Source organism: Notechis scutatus, chromosome 3, assembly GCF_049901735.1.
Source record: "Notechis scutatus isolate UNSWTSFEM ecotype Mainland chromosome 3, rNotScu1.2, whole genome shotgun sequence".
NCBI classification, from domain to species: Eukaryota; Metazoa; Chordata; class Lepidosauria; order Squamata; family Elapidae; genus Notechis; species Notechis scutatus.
Window position 1 is genome coordinate 3,556,861 of NC_142011.1, and position 17,155 is coordinate 3,574,015.

Here is a 17,155-nt window from a genome sequence, read left to right on the forward strand (position 1 = left end):
CTATCTATCTATCTATCTATCTATCACTATCTATCTATCTATCTATCTATCTATCTATCTATCTATCTATCTATCCATCATCCATCCATCCATCTATATATCTATCTATATATCTATCTACCTACCTATGTCTGTCTATCCGTATCTATCTATCATCTATCTATCTATCTATCTATCTATCTATCTATCTACCTACCTACCTACCTACCTACCTACCTATCCATCCATCTATCCTCTATCGCTATCTATCTCACGGGGTTTGTTAGATCACCAATAGCAACTTTTGTCCTTCCTGTGAAGTTTAAACCAATATTATAAAGTTCTCTCTGAAATTCTCTTCTTCCAAAACCTCGAACAAAAGAAGACAGGAAACCTGCACAATTTGGGGACACGTTTTGTACGTACGCAATAAATCATAGCTTTTTGTTTCTTTTTTTTTTTTAATAAAAGTTTTATTGATTTTAACAACAAATAAAAACACATAAAACATAAAACATAACATAAAAACATAATCATTCTTCATAAATTTACAGACAGTGTATCGATTGGTTTACCACTCCTTTTTGTGCATCCATTTCGTAGTCATCATAATAATTATGTTACATAATAACTCATATTATCAATCAACAATTATATATCCTAATATCATTATTAAACAATCATTTGACTATAATTTTACTAATTCATACTTAAGCGAGATAACTATAATTTAGTTAATTTATTTTATAACAAATCGTAAAAACATACCAAATCTATCTTAATAAAATATTCTAAAAATATTATCAAAACCAAAAAAATATATATATTCATTGTTTCCTAGGTTTCTAAATATTCTATTATTATATTGTTTTATCTAACCATTGATAAAAAAGATCCCAAACTTCATAAAATTGTTTATCTTCTTGTTCTCTAATTTCAAATGTCAATCTACTCATTTCAGCACATTCCACTATTTTCTTAATAATTTCTTCCTCTAATGGTATTTTCTCACTCTTCCAATTTTTAGCAAATACAATCCTAGCCACTGTTAACACATTTACAATCAAATACTTTAAGTTTTTATTGAATGTATCAGGTAAGATTCCCAATAGAAAAATCTCCGGTTTCAAATCTATATGTTCTTTTGTCATTTCTTCCAACCATATGCAAATTCTAGTCCAGTATTTCCTGGCCTCCTCACAAGTCCACCACATATGGTAGTATGAGCCAGGGATCTGATGACATTTCCAGCACTTTTCAGATTTGTTCTTGAACATTCTTGCTATTCTTGTCGGGGGGAAATGCCACCTGTAAAACATCTTATACAAATTTTCTTTATATGCTACTGACATTGTTATTTTATAATTTTGAGACCACAATTTTTGCCATTTCTCTAAATCAATCCCATATCCAAAATTCTTCCCCCAAACAATCATTATTTCTTTGACTTGTTCTTCCTCTAATTTAATTTCCAACAAATAACTACTGGTATATAGTTTTTAAATCACTTTTTCATCAGAACCTGTCAAGATCCTATCTAGATCAGTCAATTTATCATAAAATCCTTCTGTTTTAGAATCTTTAAGATACCTTGAATGTATTTGCGCATATGAAAACCAATTCATCTTTATATCTTGTTCTTCTAGCTTTTGCATCGTTTTAAGTTCACCCTTTTCATCCAGTATTTCCCCATATCTAACTGTTTGTTCCTCCTTATAGATTATGGGATAGGAAAAAGCTTCGATAGTTGATAACCAGACTGGTATTTTCAAATAACATGGTTTCTTAATTTTCTCCCAATTCAACCATAACGATTCCCGTATATAATGCCTTCTGAAATAACCCTGCAATTTAGTTCCCTTATACCATAAAAAGGCATGCCAACCCAATAATAAGTCATGTCCTTCCAATGCCAGCTTTTTGTTTCTTTGCAACAGGTGAATCAAGGTTATAAAGGCTTATCCAACCCACTGGCTTAGCTTGAGGGGTGAATCTAATGTGTTATGACAAGGAAAATTTGCCTCTTTCATCAGTCAAAGGTCCAACAAATTATAACCTAAGAAAGCCCTGACTGCATGGCTAAATTTCTCGGTGTGGCAGCTCAGACTTTAAACAGTTTGCAAAAACAACATTTTGCTTCCATATAATCAGCTCAATTCATGGAAAATTCCCCTCCTGTTCACCCATCCTATTTTTAAAAACGGCACCATAGGAAATGTTCCCTAGAAGGAAAGCACGCAGCCACGAAACAGCTGTAATATTGGAAGCCTTGGCAACAGTTGCAGTGGGTTGAGGGTGCAGTCTGAGTGTGTAACTTGTTAGAACGATTGCCAAGACCCTAGAAAGTGTGCAGAGAAGAGCTACAAAGTGAGGGAAGAAACACCTACTTCTCCTAGAAGAATGAAATATTTTTGAGAAATATTAAAAAGGCAGAATGTTATATTTTCCCTTAAGGAGGAATGGAGAAACGTGCTCTTGGAGACAGAAAGAAACAGCCCCCACCTCACCTTTCTTAATAGCCCCCCAGCAGATATTTTGGTGCCCATTAAGATCTGATCTACAAGACAAAAGACCTTCGGCTCCAGGATGATGGGATTAAGACATGGCCAGAGGTGGGCTGCAGATGGTTTACACTGGTTTGGGCGAACTGGTAGTTAAGCTTCTGCAGAGTTTGGTAAACCGGCAAATCCCACCACTGGCTGGTTCTGCCCCTGCTTGTTTTGGGGGCTGTTTTGGGGGGCCAAAAACGGCCTGAAAACACCCCCCAAATGCCCCCCAAACTGCCAAAAAACAGGCCAAAAAATGGGCGGGGCGGAGCCAGCGGGTGGTGGATTAGGCCCAACTGGATGAATCCTACCTCTGCCTTTGAGGCGGAGCTGGGTGTGATGAGTGATGTCACCCACCCAGTCATATGACCAATTGGCCATGCCTACCCAGCCAGAGAACCAGTTAAGTTATTCAAATCCCACCACTGGACATGACCCTCCAGGACATAATAGGATTATCCCTCTACCCTTTAGCAGCAGAGCTTACTACATGGCACAATCTCCTAAGGATATTCCATCACCCACCAAACTTCAACCAAGCTTAGCTCAGCCAACCTATAGAGCCAGCTATGACCCCTACATAACCCCTACAATAGCCAATAACATACATGTTCTTGCACAGGAACAGGAAGCTTAGTACATGGCACAATCTCCTAAGGACATGGCACCAGAGTCCAAGCTTCAACCAAATCTGGGAGCTCAGACAACCCACAGAGCCAGCTATGCCCCCCTACAACAGCCAATAGAAGACATGTTCTTGCACAGGAACAGGAAGCTCCAGTGCAAGGCCCAAGAGAAGGTATAAATAGCCCTCACTCTCACCTCCATGTGGTCAGCTACCCAGGACCCTTGTGGTTCTGTTTCATCATTAAACCATCTTTCCAACCAGCCTCTATGTTTCCAGTGTCTTTCTCCCAGCTTGGAACTAAACCAGATGGATATTTCTCCCAACGAAAGATAACAAAGAATCTCGGTGCTAAATTGTACAATGAACTAGAAATGTCTGGTCTAACGAAGGGAAAGATTGGGAAGGACGTGATCATTATCTTCCCGGACTCGAGGGGCTGCCACAGAGAAGAGGGACTCCACCTGTTCTTGGAAGCACCTGTGAAGGCAAGACAAAGAAACGATGGATGGAAACTAACCAGGGAGAGAAGCAAACCTGGAACTAAGGAGAAACTTTCTAACAGGGATGGTCGTTAACCAGTGAACGGCTTCCTTCCAGAAGTTGTTCCATCACTGGAGGTCTTCAAGAAGAGATTGGAAAGCCGTTTGTCTGGAATTGTATGGGGTCTCCTGCTTGAGTAGGGGGTTGGACTAGAAGTGCAGAGAAGAGCAACAACAAAGACGATTAGGAGACTGGAGGCTGAAACATATAAAGAAAAGTTGTAGGAATTGGGTAGGTCTACTTTAAAGGGGAAAAAGGAAGTAGGGGTGACATGATAGCTATCTTCCAATATTTGAGGGGCTGCCACAAAGAAGAGGGGATCAACCTATCTCTGTGATAGCGAACCTACGGCATGCATGCCACACGTGGAACGCGGAGCCATTTGGGTGGGCCCGCGAGCTGCAGGCAAACTTACCTCACTACGCATGTGCGCACCTCATAGCTGATTTTGGGCCGGTTTGAGGCCTTTTGAGGCTTCTGCAGGTTTTGCAGGCTGAAAACTAGGCCCATTTCATCACTTCCTGTTTTTTCTGGAAATACTGGAAGTGACGAAACGGGCCTAGTTTTCGGCCTACAAAGCCCTACAGAAGCCTGCAGAAACCTTCCTCAAGCCTCAAACCGAAAAAAGGCCTCAAACTGGCCGAAAATCAGCTCTATGAGGCACAGTGCAGGTAAGGGGGTTGTGGGGGTGCATTGTGTGAGCATGTGTAGGGGGCATGGTGGGGGGGTGCATTGCTTTCTGGCTGCTGGCACGCGAGCACAAGTAGTGCAAGTGCACGCACAATTTTGGGTGCAGGAGCCCAAAAAGATTAGCCGCCACTGACCTATCTCCAAAGCATCTGAGCAAGAAGCAACGGATGGAAACTAACCAAGGAGAGAAGCAACCTAGAACTAAGGAGGAGTTTCCTGAGAGGGAGAACAATTAACCAGGGATGATTAACAATTAGCAATCAACTTAGGCACGATGGTGCAGTTATGCACACCCCTTTTACAGACCACTTAGGAATGAGATGAGGTCAATAGTGGATAGTTTGAGGTTAAAGGAGTGGGGGTTAGAGGATGTAACAACAGAGTCAGGTCGCCCCCCCCCCCCCCCCCCCCCCCCCCCCCCACCAAAAGCCCCCCCCCCCCCCCCCCCCCCCCCCCCCCCCCCCCCCCCCGTCGTGCATTTCAGGCATTGACCACTCTGTGGCTGAAGTTGTACTTTCTGCAATCGAGTTTGGAGCGGTTTACATTGAGATTGTATCTGTTGTGTGCTCTTGTATTGTTGTTGCATTGTATAGTATAGTATAATATATAGTATATAGTATATACAGTAGTATATAGAATATAGTACAGCATAGCATAGCATAGCATAGCATAGCATAGTATAATAGTATAGGATCTCTAGCTTAAGCTGTCAGGTTCCAAATAATGCAACCATTATAAAATGCAGGATAACACCAGACATGTCACTGGAAGACAAAAATCACAAAACCGTGACTTCACTTATTTTGGCCATGTGATGCTCTGGAGAAAACTATTGTGTTTAGAAGGGTTGGCAGTAAAAGTAAACCAGCCCTCCAACTCGGTGGCTGGACACTGTCAAAGCTGACACCAGCCGGAGCTTCGGAAAATTCAAAGAAGCAGCGCAAAGACGTGCAACGAGAGTCAGTCATGTCTGAACGGATAACCGCAGCAGCAGCATGGCTTGAGCAGGAGGTTGGACTAGAAGACCTTCGAAGTCCCTTCAGTGCAATAGATTGCTTCCAGGAATGGTAGGTGCTTCATCACCGGAGGTTTCCAAAAACAGACTGGATTTGACTGACCAAGGACAGGAGGTGGACTAGAAGACCTCCGAGGTCCCTTCCAGACCTACAACTCTGTATATTCTGTGACAACAAAGCCTTTTCTGTTTGTTTTTTTTAGCTCAGTGAATGGCCCCGGGCCAGTCCTCCTCCCAAAAGGGGTTAAGAGAGGCACGAAATTAAAATAGGAGTTAACACACCCCAGACCCAACGATTTATGAGAGGCCCAATCAACCTCCAGGGATGTCTTAAAACTGGCCAGATGCCTGTCAATTTTACCTCCCACCCACCTCTCACTGCACCATTTTCTATTTTTGAAATCTCAGGGAGGCCGTTAAACAGAAGATAAAAATCAGAAACTCATGATTAACGAGCTTCAGTGAGGTTTTGCAGGGAAAACTCGAGTTGCCAGGCATTAGACATGACTGTGTATGTGTATATATTCCACCGTCCGAGGATTGTGTCCCCCAGAGGCATAAATTCAAGAGCCAAAAATTTGGTGTGTCTTGGGTGGGGGGAAAAATGCACTTTTTATTTTTGTTTTTTTTAAAAAAAAATATTCTAGAAAAAAACATTTATTTGACATACATTTAAAACAGAGAAATCAACATATATATATGATGATGGCAGATGAGATTCTGCCGAAACGTTGCTACAACTTTAAAAGCACAACTACAATGACGTGGGAAAATACCCGAACAAAGCTGAATGCCATACATGTAAGTACCCGCGAAAACTTAAGAAAACATATACATACATACATACATACATACTATATATATATATATATATATATATATATATATATATATATATACATACATACATACATACATACATACATACACACACATATATACATTTTACACATATATTGAGCATTGGTTAAAAATTTTGTTCTTTATCTTTATCATTGACGTGATCTGCCTTGTTACAATAACTCCTTCGTTTTTTTAATGTTTTAATTTCTCTATATAGTTTATAATTAAATGCATGTCTTCTGTCATTTCCATAACTTATCCAAATATCAAATATCACCTTTTCTTTAACCAATCATACCAAATGTTCCATATTTCATAATAGTCACTATCTTGTTTATTTTTTTTAACAATTTGGTTAGGCTATCCATCTCAGCACATAAATGTATTTTTTTAATTACCATATCCTCTGAAGGAATGAAAGACAGTTTCCAGTTTTGTGCATAGGTTTTTCTGGCCGCAGTTATGATGTGCAAAATTAAATATTGATATTTTTTTCTCCATGTTTAAATCTATCATACTTAGCAGAAAGGTTTCGGGTTCAAGTTTTAAATTTTGTTTTCTTATATTTAAAATCCAATTTCTAATATTTCTCCAAAACTTCTGAGCACATGGGCAAGTCCACCACATGTGAAAATATGTTCCTTGTCCGTAGTTACATTTCCAACAGTTGGGTGGTAGGTTGGGGAGCATCTTAGCCAGTCTCGCAGGAGGTAGGTGCCAGCGATGAACCATTTTATATAGGTTTTCTTTATACGACACTGACATGGTTAATTTGTAATTTGTTTGCCAGATGTGTTCCCACTTACCATACCATGACCCACGTTTTTAGCCCAAATTATCATAGGTTCTGTGACTGTTTCTTCTTTTAAACAACATTCATATTTCCAAAGGCACCCCATGTAAGAAATGTGTTGTTCAATATCTGGGGAAAGAATTAAAAAAAACACTACCCAAAGGTTCCATTGTGGCTATCTACATTGGAAGCAGTCACATATCCAAATCTATTGGATTATGAAAATATTGTCAGGTATAAAGATTTATTATATGATACTGGAGAGCTTAAAAATAGGAACCAAATACAAATTCAAGGAAAGGATGGTGGTCCTTTGCACAAATATAAACCCATTATAAAAAAGATAGAGAACAATTTGGCTTTAATATGACCCCACCAGAATTAGATAAAATATGGCTAGGAGAGGAAAAGAAAACAATTAGTAAAACATATAAATATCATTTGGATTAAAAAATGCATTTTTTAAATGGCTTAAAACGATTTGTAAAATGGGCACTGCCAACTGTTGTCATGTCACACGTACCTCAGATTTCACCTGTTCTTTGGTGGAGCGATGATTGCAGGGGTGGGATTCAAATGTCTTAACAACCAGTTCTGTGGGTGTGGCCTAATTTGTGGGTGTGGCTTGGTGGTCATGTGACTGGGTGGGCATGGCTTGTATGTAAATATTATAAATATTTCTGAAAATATTGGTGTTTTTTTTAAATAAAAAAGAGCAACGTTTACCCAAAAGCAGGCAGGCAGATTGAGTTGCTGACAGAATCACAAATTCACTCAGAGATCTATCTTTCTGCCATCGGCTACCTGAGTTTGTCACATAAAATTTGCTTACAAGCAAACTCATAAAATTTGCTAGCAACCAAACTCACAAAATTAACTCACAACACACCATTGTATGTAAATACTGAATTTTATATATATATATATATATATAAAAGAGCAACTTTTACCCAAAATCAGACAAAGCAGGCAGGCAGATTGAGTTGCTCACAGAATCACAGATTCACTTAGAGATCTATCTTTCTGCAATCGGCTACCTGAGTCCAGGGGTGGGCATCAAATTTTTTAGCAACCGGTTCTCTGCCCAGGTGCTAGGTGGGCGTGGCCTAGTCAGCCTCCTGCAGCATGGTGGGGGGGGCTGTTTTTGTTCTCCCCGGGCTCTGGAGGCTTTTCTCAAGCCTCCGGAAGGGCGAAAACGGCCTCCCAGGCTCCGGAGGCTCCATGGAGGCTGGAAACAGGCCCGTTTCTGGCCTTCTGGAGCCTCCACAAGGCCCATTTCTGGCCCTGTACTTACCTGGCATCCAAAACTGCCCATGTGGGGACTCCGGGGTGGGGAGGGGTGGGAGGGGCCAGCCAGGGATGGGAGTTGCTGGTTTGCTGAACTGTCCATACAATTAGCTACTGGTTCGATTCCAGTTCACCCAAACATGGGTGAACCGGTAGCAGCCTACCCCTGCTTAAGACCATTAGAGCATCCCCATGTGTCGCTTTTAAGACTTGTGGACTTCAACTCCCAGAAATCCCCAGCCAGCACATGCCAAGTTCGGAGATCTGCTGGCTGGGGATTTCTGGGAGTTGAAGTCCAGGAGTCTTAAACTGGCCAAGTTTGGAGTCCTGCTGACTGGGGAATTATGGGAGTGGAAGTCCACAAGTCTTAAAGGGGCCAAGTTTTTAGACCTGGTAGCTGGGGAATTCTGGGAGTTGAAGTCCAGGAGTCTTAAAGGGGCCAAGTTTGGAGTCCTGCTGACTGGGGAATTCTGGGAGTTGAAGTCCACAAGTCTTAAAGGGGCCAAGTTTGGAGTCCTGCTGACTGGGGAATTCTGGGAGTTGAAGTCCAGGAGTCTTAAAGTGGCCAAGTTTGGAGTCCTGCTGACTGGAGAATTCTGGGAGTTGAAGTCCAGGAGTCTTAAAGGGGCCAAGTTTTTAGACTTGCTGGCTGGGGAATTCTGGGAGTTGAAGTCCAGGAGTCTTAAAGTGGCCAAGTTTGGAGTCCTGCTGACTGGGGAATTCTGGGAGTTGAAGTCCACAAGTCTTAAAGGGGCCAAGATTGGAGACCCCAGAGGCTCGTAGATTCCTCTGTGTTTCGCCTCAAGCCGTTGTAGCCTTTCGGCTGCTTCTAATCCCTGCCCAGATGTGGTTGTTATCTCCCTCCCCACAACTTCCTGTGTTTGTGCCCTGCATTTTTTGTGTTGGATCTCACTGTTTCCATTCCTCCTCTTGCCAACATTCCATCCGCAGCTCTGCTTTCTCTCCCTCCCCTCCCATCTTCCCTTCTATCTTTTCGTTGCCTCTCGCTGAATGACAATGTGGATTTTTTTTTGGCAGGGCGGGAGTGGGACGTAGGTAGCCTGAGAGGTGGGGGTGTGGGGGGTGTGGAGAGTAGGGGAGGGGTCCTTGCCTGCATCAGGTCCACTGAGCTGAAATCTGGGAGGGGGCTAGGATTGGGTGGGTGGGGGAATATTCAGGGAACGTGCAAATTCCTTGCAGGAAATCCCCTTTTCCTTTGGCAGGCGTGTTCCTACTCAGAAGGCAAACGCAAGCTTTGCTAACAGTTGCAAAGCACTTGAGCAATGGGTTGCATTAAGGAGGGGCTCTGCTTAATGAGGGAGGGGCAATTCAGTCACAAGCAGAGTGCCAACGGCCCCCACTTTCCATGGGACGGGAGGGTGGGGAGGCTCTAAATCTCATTTTATGACTGTTTTAGGGGCAATAATATTGCACAGCGATCCAATAACTGAGAGCCAGTTTGATGGACTGGCTTAAGTGCTGGCTTGGAAACCAGGTGGGGTACTGTGAGTTCTAGTCCTGCTGTAGACACAAAAGATGACTGAGTGACTAGGTCAGTCATCAAGAGATTCTGAGTTCTAGTCCCGCTTTAGGCATGAAAGCCGGCTGGGTGACTTTGGGCCAATCACCAGGAGACGGGGAGTTCTAGTCCCGCCTTAGGCATGAAAGACAGCTGGGTGACTTTGGGCCAATCACCAGGAGACTGGGAGTTCTAGTCCCGCCTTAGGCATGAAAATTAGCTGGGTGACTTTGGCCCAATCACCAGGAGACTGGGAGTTCTAGACCTGCCTTAGGCATGAAAATTAGCTGGGTGACTTTGGCCCAATCACCAGGAGACTGGGAGTTCTAGACCTGCCTTAGGCATGAAAGCCAACTGGGTGGCTTTGGGCCAATCACCAGGAGACGGTGAGTTCTAGTCCTGCCTTAGGCATGAAAGCCGGCTGGGCCCATCACCAGGAGACGGTGAGTTCTAGTCCCGCCTGAGGCATGAAAGGTAGCTGGGTGACTTTGGGCCAATCACCAGGAGTCACTGAGTTCTAGACCTGCCTTAGGCATGAAAGCCAGCTGGGTGACTTTGGGCCAATCCCCAGGTGTCGGTGAGTTCTAGTCCGCCTTAGATGAAAGCCAGCTGGGTGACTTTGGGCCAATCACCAGGAGACTCTAGTCCCCCTTAGGCATGAAAATTAGCTGGGTGACTTTGGGCCAATGAGAAGTCCTGCCTTAGGCATGAAAGACAGCTGGGTGACTTTGGGCCAATCCCCAGGTGTCGGGAGTTCTAGTCCCGCCTTAGGCATGAGAGACAGCTGGGTGACTTTGGGCCAATCCCAGGTGTCGGGAATTCTAGTCCCGCCTTAGGCATGAAAGACAGCTAGGTGACTCTGAGCCAATCACCAGGAGACTGGGAGTTCTAGTCCTGCCTTAGGCATGAAAGCTGGCTGGGTGACTTTGGGCCAATCACCAGGAGACAGTGAGTTCTAGTCCCGCCTTAGGCATGAAAGACAGCTGGGTGACTTTGGGCCAATCACCAGGAGACTTTGAGTTCAAATCCTGCCTTAGGCATGAAAGCTGTCTACGTGATTTTGGCCCAGTGCCTCTCTTTTAGCCCAACTCACCTCACAGGGTTGTTGTGGAAAAGAGAAGGAAAAAAGTAGGTTGGATATGTCCCTCACTTTGAATAATTGATAAAATCAATAAGGATGGGATGTAAAGAAATGCATAAAATACATGTAAACGTTTAAGCCAGCCTCCCTGACGGAGGGGTGGGATGATACCACAGGATGCCCTGGACAAATTTCTGGGCCTGGCGTGTTTTGTGAAACCCGAGCCGACCGGAGGGACGTCCGTTCCAAACATCTGGAGCCTCTGGGAAACTTCCGCCTGGGTGCAAGGAGGGAAAGCCCCTCCGAGTCCCTCCCTGGAGCCTGGCCAATTGGGGGAAAGGGTTCCCAGCCTCTTGGGTCTGGGGGCAAGCCAAGCCGGCCCCAACCGCTGGTTTCCATAAGGGGAAGGTGGAATCTGCTGGGAGGGTCCTTTCCTCCTCCCCCCTTCCTTTCTCCTCCTTCCCCTCCCCCACTTCCTCCTTCTTCTATTCCTTCCCTTCCTTTCCCCTTCCCTTCTTCCTCCTCTTCCTTCCCCTCGCCTTCTTCCTCCTTCTCTTCCTCCTCGTCTTCTGCCCCTTCCATTTCTCCTCCCCTCTTCCTTCTTCTCCTCTTCCTCCTCTCCCTTCCTTTTCCCTCCCCCTCTTCCTCCACTTCCTTCCCCTCCCTCTTCCTCCTCCCCTCTTCTTCTCTTCCTCTTCCTCTTCGTCTTCCTTTCCTCGCCCTCTTCCTCCTTCTCTTCCTCCTCTTCTGCCCCCTTCCCTTTCTCCTCCCCTCTTCCTTCTTCTCCTCTTCCTCCTCTCCCCTTCCTTTTCCCTCCCCTCTTCCTCCACTTCCTTCCCCTCCCTCTTCCTCCTCCCCTCTTCCTTCTCTTCCTCTTCCTCTTCGCCTTCCTTTCCTCCCCTCTTCCTCCTTCTCTTCCTCCTCCTCTTCTGCCCCCTTCCCTTTCTCCTCCCCTCTTCCTCCTCCTTCTCTTCCTCCCTCCTCCTTTCCTCCTCCCCTCTTCCTTCTTCTCCTCTTCCTCTTCCTCCCTTCCTTTCCCTCCCCTCTTCCTCCACTTCCTTCCCCTCCCTCTTCCTCCTCCATCTCTTCCTTCTCTTCCTCTTCGTCTTCCTTCCTCCTCTTCCTCCTTCTCTTCCTCCTCTTCTGCCCCTTCCTTTCTCCTCCTCTCTTCCTCCTCCTTCTTCTCTTCTTCTTCCTCTTCCTCCCCTTCCTTTCCCCTCCCCCTTCCTCCACTTCCTTCCCTCCCTCTTCCTCCTCCATCTCTTCCTTCTCTTCCTCTTCGCTTCCTCCCCTCCCCTTCTTCCTCCTTCTCTTCCTCCTTCCCCTTCCCTTTCCCTCCTCTCTTCCTCCTCCTTCTCTTCCTTCTTCTCTTCCTCCCCTGCCCTTCCTTTTCCCCTCCTCCTCTTCCTCCACTTCCTTCCCTCCCTCTTCCTCCTCCATCTCTTCCTTCTCTTCCTCTTCGTCTTCCTTCCCCTCGCCTTCTTCCTCCTTCTCTTCCTCCTCTTCTGCCCCCTTCCCTTTCTCCTCCCCTCTTCCTCCTCCTTCTCTTCCTCCCTCCTCCTTTCCTCCTCCCCTCTTCCTTCTTCTCCTCTTCCTCTTCCTCCCCTTCCCTTCCCCCTTCCTCATTCTTCTTCTCTTCCTCCCCTCCCTTCCTTTCCCCTCCCCTCTTCCTCCACTTCCTTCCCCTCCCTCTTCCTCCTCCATCTCTTCCTTCTCTTCCTCTTCATCTTCCTTCCCCTACTCTTCTTCCTCCTTCTCTTCCTCTTCCTCTTTTCCTGCTTCCCTCCTCCTCTTCCTCCCCTTCCCTTCCTCTCTCCTCCTTTCCTCCTCCCCCTCTTCCTTCTTCTCCTCTTCCTCCCCTTCCCTTACCCCTCCTTTCTTCCCCATCCCTTCCTCCTCTTTCTCTTCCTCCTCCTCCTCCTCTTCCTCCCTTCCTCCTTCTTCTCCTCTTCCTTCCCTCCCCTTCCTTTTCCCCACCCCGTTCCTCCTTCTCTTCCTCCTCTCCTGCCCTCTTCCCTTTCTCCTCCTCTCTTTCTCCTCCCACTCTTCTCCTCCCCTTCCCTTTCCTCCCCTCCTCTTTCTTCCCCACCTCTCTTCCTCCTCTTTCTCTTCCTCCTCCTCCTCTTCTGCCCCCTTCCCTTTCTCCTGCCTCCCTCCCTTTCCCCGCCTCCTTTCCTCTTCCTCCTTCTCTTCTGCCCCTTGCCTTTCCCCTCCCCTCTTCATCCCTCTTCCCATTCCTCTCTTCCTCCTCCTCCCCTCCCCCTCCCCTGCCCCCTCCCTCTCTTCCTGCTCCTCTTCCGGATAGAATTAATTCTGCAGAGTGATTGAGCTAAGCCTTCCTCTTCCTCCTCCCCTCCTCTTTTCCTCCCCCTCCCCTCCCCTTCCCCACTGCTGCAGCTGACAAAATTAACCCTCCAAAGCACTAGGGGCTGAGGGCCCTCCCTCCCTGTCCTCCCCTCCTCCTTAAAACAACCCTGGCAGCTCCCAGCAGCTACGGAAACTTTTAACCTGACCCCCAAGAAGGAGCAGCTCCCGGAGATGAAGTCAGAGCTGGCGGCGGGCCCAGCCACACACACACACACACACGTTCGGCCCTCCCTGCTCCCCTCCGTTGTGGCCTTCCGAGGGAAGCGCCTGGAGATGCGCCTGGTTGGCGTGGCACCGGTTTCATTTACCACCGTGCAAGGCGCAGAGGAGACCCCGGCAGAGCCAGGCAGCCCACCAAGGATTCGGCTCTCGTCGGGAAGTCCTCTCTGCCATTCCAGGCCACCCGGAGACGATTTCTCCGTCGTCATCCCTTTCTCCTTCCTCGCCCCCATCCTCGCCTTCTCCTCGCATCCTCATCCCCTTCCTCTTCATCATCCTCGTGGCATTCACGAAGCCTTCCGGGAGCTACAGAGTAATAGCTGGCGGATGCTCTCAAATCAGCAGTTTTCCAACTTGGCCACGATAAAGATGGGTGGACTCCCAACTCCCAGAATTCCCCAGCCAGCCATAGGGAGTTGGAGTTCAGCCATCTTAAAAACAGGCCGGCTGGGGGATTCTGGGAGTTGGGAGTCCACCCGTCTTAATAATAAAGCAGGCTGGGGGATTCTGGGAGTTGAAGTTTGCACATCTTCAAGCACGCTGCCTAGGGAGTTCTGGGGGTTGAAGTCCACCCACCTCAAAGCCTGCTGCCTGGGGAATTCTGGGAGTTGAGTCCCCCCCATCTTAAAGCATGCCAGCTGGGGATTCTGGGAGTTGGGAGTCCACCCATCTTAATAATAAAGCAGGCTGGGGAATTCTGGGAGTTGAAGTTTGCACATCTTCCAGCACGCTGCCTAGGGAGTTCTGGGGTTGAAGTCCACCCACCTCAAAGCCTGCTGCCTGGGGAATTCTGGGAGTTGGAGTCCCCCCATCTTAAAGCATGCCAACTAGGGAATTCTGGGAATTGAAGTCCACCAATCTTAAAGCCTGCTGCCTGGGGAATTCTGGGAGTTGGAGTCCCCTCCATCTTAAAGCATGCCAGCTGGGGAATTCTGGGAATTGAAGTCCACCAATCTTAAAGCCTGCTGCCTGGGAAATTCTGGGAGTTGGAGTCCCCCCCATCTTAAAGCATGCCAGCTGGGGAATTCTGGGAATTGAAGTCCACCAATCTTAAAGCCTGCTGCCTGGGGAATTCTGGGAGTTGGAGTCCCCCCATCTTAAAGCATGCCAGCTAGGGAATTCTGGGAATTGAAGTCCACCAATCTTAAAGCCTGCTGCCTGGGAAATTCTGGGAGTTGGAGTCCCCCGATCTTAAAGCATGCCAGCTGGGGAATTCTGGGAATTGAAGTCCACCAATCTTAAAGCCTGCTGCCTGGGAATTCTGGGAGTTGGAGTCCCCCCCATCTTAAAGCACGCCAGCTGGGGAATTCTGGGAATTGAAGTCCACCAATCTTAAAGACTGCTGCCTGGGAATTCTGGGAGTTGGAGTCCCCCCCATCTTAAAGCATGCCAGCTAGGGAATTCTGGGAATTGAAGTCCACCAATCTTAAAGCCTGCTGCCTGGGGAATTCTGGGAGTTGGAGTCCCCCCATCTTAAAGCATGCCAGCTGGGGAATTCTGGGAATTGAAGTCCACCAATCTTAAAGCCTGCTGCCTGGGGAATTCTGGGAGTTGGAGTCCCCCCATCTTAAAGCATGCCAGCTAGGGAATTCTGGGAATTGAAGTCCACCAATCTTAAAGCCTGCTGCCTGGGAAATTCTGGGAGTTGGAGTCCCCCCATCTTAAAGCATGCCAGCTGGGGAATTCTGGGAATTGAAGTCCACCAATCTTAAAGCCTGCTGCCTGGGGAATTCTGGGAGTTGGAGTCCCCCCATCTTAAAGCACGCCAGCTGGGGAATTCTGGGATTGAAGTCCACCAATCTTAAAGACTGCTGCCTGGGAATTCTGGGAGTTGGAGTCCCCATCTTAAAGCATGCCAGCTAGGGAATTCTGGGAATTGAAGTCCACCCATCTTAAAGCCTGCTGCCTGGGAATTCTGGGAGTTGGAGTCCCCCCAATCTTAAAGCATGCCAGCTAGGGAATTCTGGGAATTGAAGTCCACCCACCTTAAAGCATGTTGTCTAGGGAATTCTGGGAGTTGGAGTCCACCTATCTTAAAGTCAAGAAATGCCAGATTAGGAAACAGCTACCTTCCTTTCCGCTTAGCAATCCTGGCTGACTGGGGCCTTGTGGGAACTGAAGTCCCCACCGATTTTCAAAATGGCCAAGTTGAAAATCCAGTTGAAGCGAATCCAGTGAAGAGCGCCAAAAAAAAAAGTTCAGGACCATTTCTGAACCTCGTCCTCAACCCTTCTGTCCAACTCTTGTTCTCCCAAAGTGCTCTTTCCAAACTCTCAAAGCTTCCAACCGTCCTGCGTAGCAACGGAAACGGAAACGTTGGGTCACTGTGGTCAAGTGGTCAACCGGCAACTTCAGTTTTAACGCTGGAAATACCGTTTGCAAGAAGCTCATGACCCTGCTGGACCAGACCGTCTTTCAGAAAACTTTCCCATCGAATTGCATTTCCCCCCCCTCCCTCTTCTTTCCTTCTGCTTATCTGTGCTCACCAGGGCTCGGCGACTGGCATCTGCCAAGCAGCCAGTTCCATTCCTGACCCAGCCTGGCACGAAGCCACTGGCCTGAATCTCGAAGATAGCAGGCAAAAATCACAAACCTCAGGGAACCAAGTGGGTGGGTGGGGTAGAAGTCTGCATCGTGGTCTCATTCCGTGCACCAAATTTAAGCCGGAAAAGCCTGAATTTAGAAGAGAGTAACGGAGTTGGGAGGGACCTGGGAGGTCTTCTAGTCCAACCCCCCCCGCCTTGCACCTTTCTCAGATATGCCAAACCAGACAGTTGAGCCTGAACAAATCAGCTTAGGTCAGACTCCTTCTTGGCCATTCCACCCTGTTGCCCGCCGTTCTTTTACTACCCGAAGGCGTTGCCAACTTACCGCCCAGAAGGGCAGAGTAAGAGAGTTGGAAGTGTGAGGTGAGACCCTTAACTCTCTACCTGTGTGTATGCTTCCTAGTTTGAACCTGGCTTCTCGTTGCTTCTTATATGATATATATTAAAGCAGGGGTCCCCAACCACTGGGCCCCGGACCGGTACCAGTCCGTGGATCATTTTGTACCGGGCTGCAAAGAATGAATAATCGTGATTAAAATATATATATAAAAATACGTTTTTGCTTCCGGGTGTCTTATTTTGAAAGACAACCACTTCCGCCCTTGCCTAACTTCCGCGCTTGACTCTTTGGCGCGTATTTCTCCTGCATCAGAGTAAACGAGACAACGATGAGACAGCAGAAGGATCACAGACTGCCTGCAAAAAGGTTTTTGTTTGATTAAGGTTTTTGTTATTGGAACCTTCACGCCCCTATCCGGTCCTTGAAAAAGTGTTTCTGCGTGAAACTGGTCCCTGGTACAAAAAAAGGTTGGGGACCACTGTATTAAAGCACTCACTTGGTAAAAGACGCAAACTAAGGGAAATTTGTAATCAGAAATTGTGTAAAACTAACAGTTGCAATGAGCTCAGTTTTGGGGGGCTCTTTTGGATATAACTTGTCTGGGACATTACAAGAATACGGAACCGAAAAGTGCAGAGGACAAGAGTTTTCCAAATCGGTGCCAAGCACCAGGACGAGGAACTAACCCTGGTAATCTTCCAGAGAAACGGAAGAGATGTAGAAAATAGACTATATAAGAAGGATTATTATCTCAGATCGTCG